Source organism: Lygodium microphyllum, chromosome 5 (genome assembly GCF_053477565.2).
Source record: "Lygodium microphyllum isolate KBCC chromosome 5, Lygodium_microphyllum_v1.1.10, whole genome shotgun sequence".
Taxonomy (NCBI): Eukaryota; Viridiplantae; Streptophyta; class Polypodiopsida; order Schizaeales; family Lygodiaceae; genus Lygodium; species Lygodium microphyllum.
The window spans coordinates 137078177-137090994 of record NC_141139.1 but is presented as its reverse complement, the minus strand read 5'-3'; positions in this window follow the sequence as shown (position 1 = coordinate 137090994).

Below are 12818 nucleotides of genomic sequence, written 5' to 3'. Positions count from 1 at the left end.
CTAAATGAACTTTCATATCATAAAATGAAAATTTATATACCAAGCTAGAAGTTTATGATTTTTCTAAGACTAAAGATTTAATCTTTGACCAATGGTTTGTGTTTTCAAAAAAATAAACATAAATTTTATTATTAATTAAGACTTTTTTGTTAGCTAAGACATAAAGTACAAAATTGGACTTAAACCACTTTATAAGAAATTTCAACACAATTAACTAATGTTATTGAAAGAATAAAAAACATTAAGTAGATTCTCTCATTGATATTGGTGGCATTTAAAAACACCAAGGTAAATACATAAAACACTTTAAATTTCTAACAATGATATATTTCATAGCCATGCAAAAGCCTTTAATGTAAGGGATATATTTACTATGGAAGTCAAAATTAGTCCATATAGAGTCAAAGGTCTTGTTGCATCATGTATATTGGAAAAATACAACTTTTGTAGATAGCTGCACTACCATTTATGAAATGTTTGTGATATCCTAACTCATGAGCAAGTTGCATTGCTTCCATATCTTTCAAAGTAGAGACTAAAAGAGTCTGCTTCAACTTTGATAATTGTGAGTTGTTCAATGTAAGTGACAGATGACGTGAGGCATTTGTTGAGTATGTTTGTATAGTAGATGATTATAAAGTACAAAATAGGATTTAAACCACTTTATAAGAAATTTCAACACTATTAAATAATGTTATTGAAAGAATAAAAAACATCAAGCAGATTCTCGCATTGATGTTGGTGGTGTTTAGAAACACCAAGGTAAATACATAAAACACTTCAAATTTTTAACAAGCATATACTTCATAGCCATGCAAAAGCCTTTAATATAAGTGATATATTTATTATGAAAATCAAAATTAGTCCATATAGAGTCACCGCCTTCTTGTTACATCATGTATATTAGGAAAATACAATTTTTGAAGATTTTGTATAAAACGTTTACCTACACTACCATTTATGAAATGTTTGTGATATCCTAACTCATGAGCAAGTTGCATTGCTTCCATATCTTTCAAAGTAGAGACTAAAGGAGTGTGCTTCAACTTGGATAATTGTAATTTGTTCAATGTAAGTGACAGATGACATGAGGCATTTGTTGAGTATGTTTGTATACTAAACGGTCATAAAGTACCAAATAGGATTTAAACCACTTTATAAGAAATTTCAACACAATTAACTAATGTTATTGAAAGAATAAAAAACATCAAGTAGATTCTCTCATTGATATTGGTAGTGTTTAGAAATACCAAGGTAACTATATAAACACTTTAAATTTCTAACAAGCATATATTTCATAGCCATGCAAAAGCCTTTAATATAGAGATATATTTATTATGAATGTCAAAATTAGTCCATATAGAGTTACCACCTTCTTGTTACATCATGTATATTGGGAAAATACAAATTTTGTAGATTTTGTATAAAATGTTTAGTTGCACTACCATTTATGAAATGTTTTTTATATCCTAACTCATGAGCAAGTTGCATTGCTTCCATAACTTTCAAAGTAGAGACGAAAGGAGTCTGCTTCAACATGGATAATTGTGAGCTATTCAATCTAAGATACGGATGACATGAGGAATTTGTTAAGGATGTTTGTATAATAGATGGTCTCTTGAAGCAAGAAGTAATTGAAGGTTGGAACATATATACCATCTTTATCAAGCATGGTCTCGTGTGGTGCTGATGATGAATATGAAATACCATCATTCTCTGCTCTAGTCCATTCATCAATGACAATCTTAAATTGAGTATAAAATTCATAACCATATTGAACTCGATCCTGTCCATATCAATCAAACTTTATGACTTCACGTGCATCATGGTATTTGCTTAAGCGATTCAAGTATGGTAGAAGTTCTTTGATCAAGATAGAGTATTCATGATCAATATCAAATGTTTTTGGATAAATGCAATTCTCAATACGATTTGGACATCCTTTGTAAGGATTTTCATCTATGAGAATAGTCTTGGTATGCTGACAAACATCTCCATATTGATCCCATATATACTTCAAAGGCTTGAACGTTGCTTCTACTCCCATCGTATTTGTCTTATATATGATTTTGAGTCGATGTCTATGGCATTGTTCTTGGCCCCAAATCATGAAGAAAGGATACTTCCTTTTTGCATGGATCTCCAAGCACTTAATAACTGCCATGACATTCTTATGTAAAGCTGTTGACCAAACTCCCACTTGGAATCTTGCAAGTTTTCAAGAATCTCCATACATCCTGGTCGAAGAACAAGCCATTGCTTTCTCATTTGAAAGCTTTGAAACCTTTTAGACTTAGCTAAGAATCATTGTAAAACAAGGCCATTGAGATCAAGTATTACACATAATTGTGTTGCATTTCTTATCAAGGACACATCAATCACATCATCATGCTCTACTGTTGTTGAATCTGTTAGATATCCAACCATAGATGTCTTAGTTGAAGTTATAACAAAGAACAAAAAGAAGCACATTAGATTCATTTACTTCCTCATAATTCTACTTAATGTTTGAGCTATAAACTGGCATAGAACACTAAAGCAATTTAACTTCACATTGATAAATACATACATAGGTACTACTTAATAAATGGTGTCTTAAGAAAAGAGACATTTGACCATGTAGTCAAATCTAACCAAGAGTAATATCATGAGGTGAAAAAATATATATATGATGATTTCTTTGAAGTAAAATCTATGCTAATAAACTCATTTTTCCATACCTACTTTTTATCGCTAATTATAAGTATACTTGAGATACTAACAATAGATTCCTGTAATTAGTTCTAAAAGTTATATTATCATTATAATATTTAACATACTCAGTTTTTAAAAAAGCCTTCAAAATGGCATGTACAAAGAAGGTGTTTATTAGTCCATTATTAAAAGAAAATTTAAACATGATACTTTTGACCATGTGACCACCAAAACTATGTCACATATAAGTGACACATGAAAATTTAATTGAGATAAGTTATACTCTATTTTGATAAGTTTTCATAGTTTCTTCTTAAGGACTAACCATTCTATTTTTTAACTAGTTATATCCCATAGATATTTAAACTCATGAATTGTAACAAGGATTTTACCTTAATATTCCATATACACATCTCAAAAGATACATTGGAGTGAGATCTTTGTTGCAATATTTGCTAGTGAGGTTAAACTCCTTTGGGAGGTGCAATGAATCTTTTTTGGGGTGTATAATATATTCTTGGCTCTCTTATCCAAAGGTACATGCATAGACATACACTAGTGATGTAGTAAAAGAGGCTATAAGAGATAAGAGATTTGACCATGTGAACAAATTTAACCAAAACTAACATGACAAGATCATTACACAACACATATAAGAGTTTAATTGAAATAAGATCTAAAATAGACCTAAGTAAATTTTGCATAGCTAGCTCAAACTTTTCATTATGATAAGTATTCTTACACACTAGATTACAATTAAACAATTATCCTTACAAAGGATGATAAATTTTAATGAGCTCTTTACTACTATTTTGGCAAAATATTAACTTAAATAGATTTTCTAAACCAAACATGCTTGGTACCTTTTGTAAAAATTTAAAAAACTAAAGACATAGTTTCTTTAAGTAATATCATCAAAGAAAGAAAATATTGCAAATGCTAATGGAAGTAACTTCTCAAGAAAAAAATCAAAATTACATCAATGTGTATTCCTTGATGAAAGGAGAAGGAACATAGTTTAAACACCTGAAGTAGCATTTAATTTCTCTTTCATAATTAGACTTGCTATATCTTGGCTTGATTATTCTATGTCCTTGGGTGGTACTTCAAGAACTTGAACTTTAATAGGAGGAACCTCTTGGGAGTTTGAATATTTTTTGTCACTCTCATGGACCCTCCACAATTGCGCTTCAACCTCTCTTTGCTCTTGAGTGTTGCAAACCACTGCAATAGTCTTCATATGATTTACCAATGCTACCTTAAATGCAAGTCCACTTGCATATACATCAAATACAACCTCATGAGCATCATTGAATGCTTTGATTATAGTTTCCATAACTTTCATTTTCTTTCTCAAAATGGCCTTTGCAATCCTTTGTTCTTCTTCAAGATCTTCATCATTGCACTCCTTGTCCCCAAGCCTTCAAAAACCAAAAGGAAAGGCTTTTTGACACTGTTTATATATCACTCAAAATTGATGAAGCTTTTCGCCATGGTCACTAATGTCAAAACCACAAAAGAATCTATAGATCCAAAAGCAAATGCTCTATCCATTTGTAGGAAGTCAACACTACCAACTAGCATGTGATACTTGCAAGAAATGCTTTCAAGAGCATTTTCCAAAGCTTCCATTTGCTTTCGATCAAGAAATGATAACAACATGAATTGTTTAGGTTCACATGTCATTTGTAGTAGAGTGGATACAACATTTCCAAACTTTATAGAGTCCCATTTCATTCCCTCAATCCCATGTGATCCCAATGGTAATTGAATCTCTGTAAACATTATGTATAAGATCAAAGGTTTCTAGATTGCATTCGACAACATATACATGCCAAGGGGAAGTAGTGGAGGATTGAAGAGGATTTTACTTTTTTCTAATTAGGAACTTCACAATATCTTTTGCTCCATTTGGTAGGGACCCTGCATTAGCTCCACGTGTGAGCTTCTTTGATACCCAAAAATTGCAAATGCCCAAAATCTTTGTGTAGAATTCACCATTGATATCATAATCATCAGCAAGATCTTCCCAAGTCTTCATCACAACATTACTTTCTGGAACTGAAGTATTGAAAAGAGTGACTAATTCCTCCTTGAGGACCCTGTCTTGCTTGATTTGCGTAGCCCTTGTTTCCATGTCGATCATATCTTCCTTATCCCATTTGTTTCTAAGAAAAATGATATGACCTTCATTAATCTCCTCTTGTAGTGTAAGGATGTCTCCATCTTTTAAACCCATAAGGCAATGAAATGTAGTAGGAGAAGGTTGCCTTCCCTTTTTCCTCGAACTCTCCTCTTGGGATATAAGTTCACCTCTACAGTATCTCTTCATGATTTTGATCAAACTACCAAATATTTCTTGGGAGCTAACAATCATATGGCAATATCTAGATGCACAATTTTCTCCAATGTATGCCTCAAATCTCTGCAAAAAAAAGATCAAAATAGTGAGTATAGAACAAAAGAAAGAGCATCACACTAATCTTCACAAAAAGAGAACGTAAGCTTATATGTGATTACCTGCCATGGTACTCTTTGAGAGCTTGTCTTAGAAAGCCCTTGTTTGGGTTTTGGTGGAGAACCAAATGCTAGCCATTGATCTCTTAATTGTTGAAGTTGCTCAACATAAGGGGCATTCTTCATAACATTATGTGATTCTATATTTGTCATTCATGAAAGATCAATGTACATTTCCGCAAGACAATCAACTAATATTCTAGCATTTCTCGTGGTGCATAAATGCTTGGTTGCTAGACAACGTGTAGTATTACTTTGAATATATATTTTTGTTGCATGAATTGAGTGAAGCCCCGATATGATCTAATAACTATAAGTGTCCAACTTGTTAGCATCCACCTCATCACGATGCATGTGTCTCTTCTCATTGTTGTCTTGTACAAAAGGCATAAGATATGTTGCTATTGTTGGATTCATGGGATTCTTTATGAAAGACATGCTTAGCTTCTCTACATAATCCCAACATAGTGACCTATAAGCATACAAAGGAGGTGCCTCATAACACCTATCAATGAGAATAGAAAATTGTGTTGTTGGACCAAATGGAAAGAAATTTTCAAACATGTGAAATCCTGATTTTTTCTTCTTTTCCTTCTTCTTAACTATCTCAGGAAAATCAAATGTTCTTTCTACTCGCTTGACCTCAACAGAAATTATTGGCTTTGAAAGTGTAACTTCTAGCATGGAAGGTAAAGTGGCATCATTCTCAATGGTGTTAGTAGCCATACTAACAACAAGAGCTTGTGACAAGGAACTTTGTTGAGGTGATTTTGACTTTGAGCTTGTGGGATTCCATGAATTATTTTCTTCTTGAGGAGAAGGTGAAGATCTCAAGTCTATTTGTTTATCTTGGAGCTTCATTCTTTTATTGGGGCGATCACCTTTTCTTGATAGGAAAAGTAGCATACTATTTTGAATAGCTTGAAATGCTAATATAATGTCCTCTATGCCCTTTACCTCCTCAAATAAGGTCCATCCCATTGTTTTCAAAGAATATTCTTCGTCCTCTTTAATACGGGCAAAGTGAAATGACAAAGGATCAAGTTTGTATACTACATTTTTCCCTTTGATCTTAACAAGATTACATGGTATTCCCTCTTTCCTAGCACATCCATCTATTATATTCTCTATGACACCATCTTGTTAAAAAATGCAATATCACTCTTTAAAGTGAATAAGAGAACATTGTCATCCCTTTTTCCTTGACTATCATAAACATCCACATACCATGGATACACAAAATCACCACTAACTCCATCAATGATTTGAGTCTCCTTTTTGGATGTGCTTTCTTTGCCATTGAATAGTTCTACAAAGAGAAAAAGTTGATAGACAAAAGTGGATTTAAAAATATTCAAATTTCACAAAACCCAAATAAATGTATTATAATATTTCTAGGTTGAAAATTAAAAACACAACAGCACAAGATTTTACAAAATACAAGACAAATGTACTCCAAAGGAACTCTTCCATAAAATGAAATATTGAAATATGAGATTAAGTGTGGTATGAGATCCAGCCATAAATATGTGTGCTTATGTATCAAATCTCATGGATTATTTTAGCCCTAATCTAGCATTAATTATGTTTCTCTTGCAAGAATCATTTAGTAAAAACTTTGCCATGGACTTCGGTGAGAAGATCAAATTCTATTAATAGTGAGACTTAACCATGGGCTTAACCAAATGGTCAAGTGATAATGAGATGTTGAGTGTGAGTGTGATATGAGATATAGTAAAAAATCATTGTGGTTATGTAGAAAATGTCATGGATGATTTTGTCCCTAAGTTAAAAATTGGATTTCTTCTCCATGTAAGATTCCTATGCAAGGATCATACTCTAGGAACTTTACTAAGATTTTTGGCCATGTGGTCAAATCCTATTTAATCAAAGAATGAGTTTATTCTAGTATGAGATCCACCCATATATCAATGTGATTATGTAGCAATCTCATGATTCCATTTGGCCCAAAGTTAAAATTTGAATTCGTGCACATGTAAGTTTCCCTTGAAATGAGCTATATTGTAGAAACATTGTCATTGGTTTTAGCCATGTGGTCAAATTCTATTTAGTCATAAGACTTATCTATAAGGTTAGAAGCTTTGCCATGGTTTTTAACTATAGGGTTTTTAAATGCTAGTTAAAGAGAGGATGTGGTTTATTGTGATATGAGATTCACATATAAACAAATATAGCTATGTAGCAAATCCCATAGATATCAATATAAGGTAAAGTGAAAAACACTTGAAAGGTGGAGATTTGACCTCATGATGAAACTTACAAGACAAGATGATTTCTATAAACTGGTTTTAAGCATATGGCCAAATCTAGTTTCATAACCATATGAGGAAAGTGATTCATTTGTTGCAACATGCTGTGAAATTGGATTTGACTATATAGACAAATATTGTTTTATAGTGGAATGAAAAAGTGGTCTCATGGTTTGCAAGATGTATGAGATTATATTTGATCATATGGCCGAACGAAATAAGAATGGGGGATTCTTGAATGCTAGGATTGATAACAAAATGAAAGATTTGACCATATGGTCAATTTTTATTTTGTAGTGGAATGGAAAAAGTGGCCGATTTGTGGCAAAATGATATGATATTTATATATAAACATATACATAGGAAGTTATGAAAAATTGAAATAAAAGAAATGGTTTATGAAAACAAAGTGGTTTGTTTGTTGCACGACAAGTTTTGACCACATGGTGAAACTTCCTATAAATATAGTAGGTAATCAAGGAGTTCCAAGTAGAACATGGTCTTCCTTTTTGGAGATAATATAGAAAATGTTTTTCTTAGAACATTTTGCCATAGAGCCAAATCTAGCATACCCAAATTTTGTGTGATCAAACCCATCATAGATTTAGTCTTAAATTTTAAGGATAAATTTCCAAAAAAGTTGTTTGTTTGTTGTAAGAAAATATTTGACCGCATGGCCAAATTATAGAAAGTAAGGAATTCTAAGTAGAAGCTAGCCTTTCCTTTTGGAAGTAAGTAAGGGTTGATAATATAAGAAAGCATTTAACCAAATGGTGAAATATCATTCTTGTAGTAAAATGAACGAAGTGGTTGATTTGTTGCAAGATATTGTGATACTACAACAGTCCTTATTTTGGCCAAGAGATAGCTTAAGGAGAAGATTTGGCCGCATGGCAAAATCTCACAGTATATTGGAAAAAATAACATAAATACATCTTATATTATAAGAAAAGATTTGACCTTATGGCCAAATCTCAGATTGTATTGAATAAAATAACAAAAAGTACTTCTTATATTGCAAAAAAAAAGAGACCATATTTTGTAATCTATAGATTGATGAAAGATCATGATATGTGTTGTTAGAAGATCAAATTACATCCTGTGGCAAAATCATATTGAGTATTTGTAAGTATTGTATAGCCATATGCTTATTGCAAAATTATAAAGAATGTAACCATAAAATCTTATGGTAATGCTTTTACTATGAAAATACAGTATAATGGAAAGCTCTATACAATAAAGTATAATACGATGTATAAGAACTTGATAAAATGCTCTAATATTACGGAAGGATACAAGAAATATAAGGCTAGGTTTAGCCTTGAGGCGAAATCTTAAGGTATATAGCATTATAGAATAGAAAGAAAGGTTAGTATTTTGAAAGCACTCATTGATAAAAGCATTGCACAAACCATTTATTCCATATTCACATCTAAGAGACTTTTTTCAACCTTACACAAATCATGTATTTCATGTTCACAGCAAAAAGAGTGTTTTCAATAGTGCAAGAAATCATGTTTTTTATATTCACATCAAAGAAGCTATCATTTGCAAGGTAGTGGTTGGACAACAAAAAAGACAAGCGCTCCACGAGATCAATCAAGCAATCGAGAAGAAGAAGAAGTCATTGAATTCTCAAGAATGAGTGCCTAATCTCATTGCTACAGAAATACAGATTGCATTTAATTTTCATATATGATTCTTATTTAGAAAATGCTTTTGGTATTTGATCTTAATATTATTCAATACTAATCATACAAAAGAGTAGTAGTGTGATTTGTAGTAATTGTATGGATTGAAATGGTCATAATCAATGTAGTTTATCTTAAAATAAAAAATAAAGTAAGAAAAAGTTGAAAACCTATTGTAATTAGTAGGTCTGTAATGTGTGCCAATGTAACAAAAATCACCCGTGAAGTAAAGTAGACACGCTGTGGAGTGGCAATCATTCTTTGCTTTGTTGAATTGTTGAAGCCTTACACTACAACAAAAAGGCCTCATAGACGCACATTTAGACGCGATTTTTGAATATAGAGAAATTCTTACGGGCGCATCTATCCGCCCGTCTATTTGCGCGTCTGCCATTTCGCGTCTATAATCTCATGTATCAACGAATTTACACACACAAATAGACGTGCAATAGACACACATATACATGCGCATATAGACACACTGGTAGACGCACTTTTACAAGCACTGATAGACGCGAACGAAAAACAAAAAATATCATTTTTAAAAAAATATATTTAATTTATTTTTTAAATTTAAATTATGAAGCACGTGTATAAGTGCGTGTAGTTTGCATTATAGACACGCGTATAAACGCGAATTATCTGCAATTTAGACGCGCTGATAGACGCGCAAAACAGAACTGGAAAAAAAAAACAAGCAACCACATGCTCTCTGTTTTTTTTTCCCCCTCCCATACATCAGATTGTGTATTTGGGAAAAAGACAATGTATCTTACGGGCACGAGAATTGAAAATAAAAGTCCATGTATTCATTATATATCAAAAGCATTTACAAGGAAAGTTTAAGTGCTTGCGACCTAAAGCGTGGCCGCAAGCAATAGGCCCATAGAGATATCATACATTTACAAGAAAAGAAGGCCTCATGAGGAGGTATGGTGCTCCTCTACGAATCTGAAGAGGAAACATCTTCGCTAGTACCACCATAGCTACTAGCGTCGCTATCCCCCTCCTCGCTATGCTCCACATCCGGGTTCGCCTACACACACAAAAGATCAGGGTTGCTTACATAGACAAGGTGGAGAAAAAGTTATAATTAGCTATACTTTTAATAGGAAAGTGAGAAAAACATACCTCCTCTGGCTGTCAAATCCTCATGGCCCAGTTGTATTGGTCGTCAATGATGAGACCCTCCTCATAAAAGCGAAGCCATGTCGCTGCGCGGTTATGGCCTCGATGGTAATCTACCTCTCTAGGAGTAGGTGTCCTACCAACGACAGTAGTCTACAAAACATTTAGAGATATACAAACAATTATGAGTCACAATATATTAGAGTAAAATATATAAATAATTGAAAGAAATATAAATTAAAAAAACTAGAAATCAAAATATACTTACAAACTCTGCCTCCCACGACTCTCTGCCGCCCGATCCGTAATGCGACGATCCTATGGTTTCCACTTGGATCCGTCGCGCCTCTGCGTGCTGGCGACTCTTCACTTTCTCAGCTGCTTTCTTCTTGGCTTTCTTCCACTCTATGCGGTGGCACATAGGTAGTTGGCTATAGGCTCCATGCCCCTCCTCTAGCCTCCGCAGTGAGTCCCTGGCTCGTGTCATGAGGTGGGATCTTTTGTTGTGAAGCATATCCCTCACTTTTGTACGTTCCCAATCATCCGAGAATCGCTGACCCTCAGGATTTGGGTATCTCCTATGGATTGCCCTCAACACCTCCTGCCACAAGCCACTTTTCTGATTTTTGAAGGCAATGAAACAATCTTTATACGTCGCATGCACGACGCACCTCATGTACGCCATTACATCCCTTCCCTCATCATCATGAAAGATGCCACCAGCATCTATAACTCTATAGTACTGGCGTACAACCTCCTCTACGTGATCTACTGGTGAGGGTGATCGCTCGCCACCTCCTAGGCAACCCCCACACAAGCCTCGTCCTCCCCCTTGACTCTCCCTCGTCCCTCTCTGTCGAATACCCTCTACCTCGCTGGACGCACGAGCTTCTGCAGATGCTTGTGCTTCAGCCGATGCACGTGGAGTACGTGGGGTACCTGCATATGGAGTACCTGCATGTGGAGTATCTGCATGTGGAGTCTGGGAAGTAGTGCCAGGCAAAGACGCCAGAGGCGTCCCAGACATGACACTGAACACCTCGTCCGCTGTGGGAGAGCGGCCAAGGTGTCTGGTCATCTCTCCCATGAAGTCTTCCCTACTAGAAAAACCTCCAAAAAATGCATTGACCCCCCTGTCCCAAAGAAGGCCAATGTATCATTCATGCGATCCACATCTGGGTCATTGCTAGATGAACCAGGATACGACATCTGCAAAAAAAACACAGAAAAAAGACAAATTTATTTGCATACAAAAAATCATATATTACCTACATTTTCAAAGAGCTTTCTTTAGACATTGAGCATAACACTTAAGTGCTAATGCTTCTCTTAAACAAGAAAACTGATAAACACAAACATGGGATTGGTCACATTCATCATTGCAAAAATATATTATTTACTATCAAAACTGGGAGACCTGGCGCATGTATCCCCGCGTCTAAATTGCAGGTTAGACGCGCCCTCAGACGCGCTCCAGAGTGAACCTTCTGTCCAGCGCGTCTATCTGCGCATCTAAGATGCAGCATAGACGCGCTGTCAGACGCGCATCCCAGGTCAATGCCCGTGTATAATCGCATGTAGACTGCAGGTCAACCTTCTATGCAGTGCGTGTATCATCGCGTGTACACTGCAGAGCACACGCGCCAGCACACGCGCACTAAGACGCCCTCTCAGATGCTCTGAGAGGAAACATTTTTCACGTCTATGTCTGCGTCTACACTGAGATGTAGACGCGCTCGGTTGGCCGATTTTAGGCCGACGACCGCCATTGATGATTTACAAAATGCAATACATAATGGAATCACAAATCCTAAATACACAGACAGAGCAGAGAGAGGAAGAGAGAAACAAAGAGAGAGAGAGAGAGAGAGAGAGAGAGAGAGAGAGAGACTCACCTTGAGTGTTTGGTGTGGCGGGTGGTGGCGCTTCTTCCTTCTCCTTCTTCCTCTCCTAGGTAAGTTACCCTCCCTTGATGCTTGCTTGCTGCTTCTTCTTGTTCTCCTCTTTCTTGTTTTCTCTTTCTTTCTCTCCTTGGCTTTCCTTTTTCCCTTCTTGTGTGTTTGAAATGAAAGAAGAGGTGAGTCATGAGGAGATGAGGCATGAAGAGACTGCATGTCGGCTAAACTCAAGCTTCAGAACCGCAAAAAATGCAGGAAAGGAAAGGCGCAATTTGAAAAGAAATGATTTAAGTATGGTTTGAATTTTGACGTGTGCGTCTATTTTCGCGTGTATACGTGCGTCTATTGTTCAGATAGACGCGAGTATAGACGTGAATATAGACGCGAAAATAGATGCCAATATAGACGCGTAGGTAAACGCGGATATAGACGCGCATCTGGGCTTTATCATAATTTTTTGTTTTTAAGATAAGTTTTGATAGTGAATTCTTATCATAAGTTTTAATGTATTTATGATGATTTTTGTGTATTTAAAATTGAGATCTTATGTAAACATATGAATGACAAATATTTTGATGTTGTCATAAATTAGGTTTAATCATGTCAACGTCATCATCACC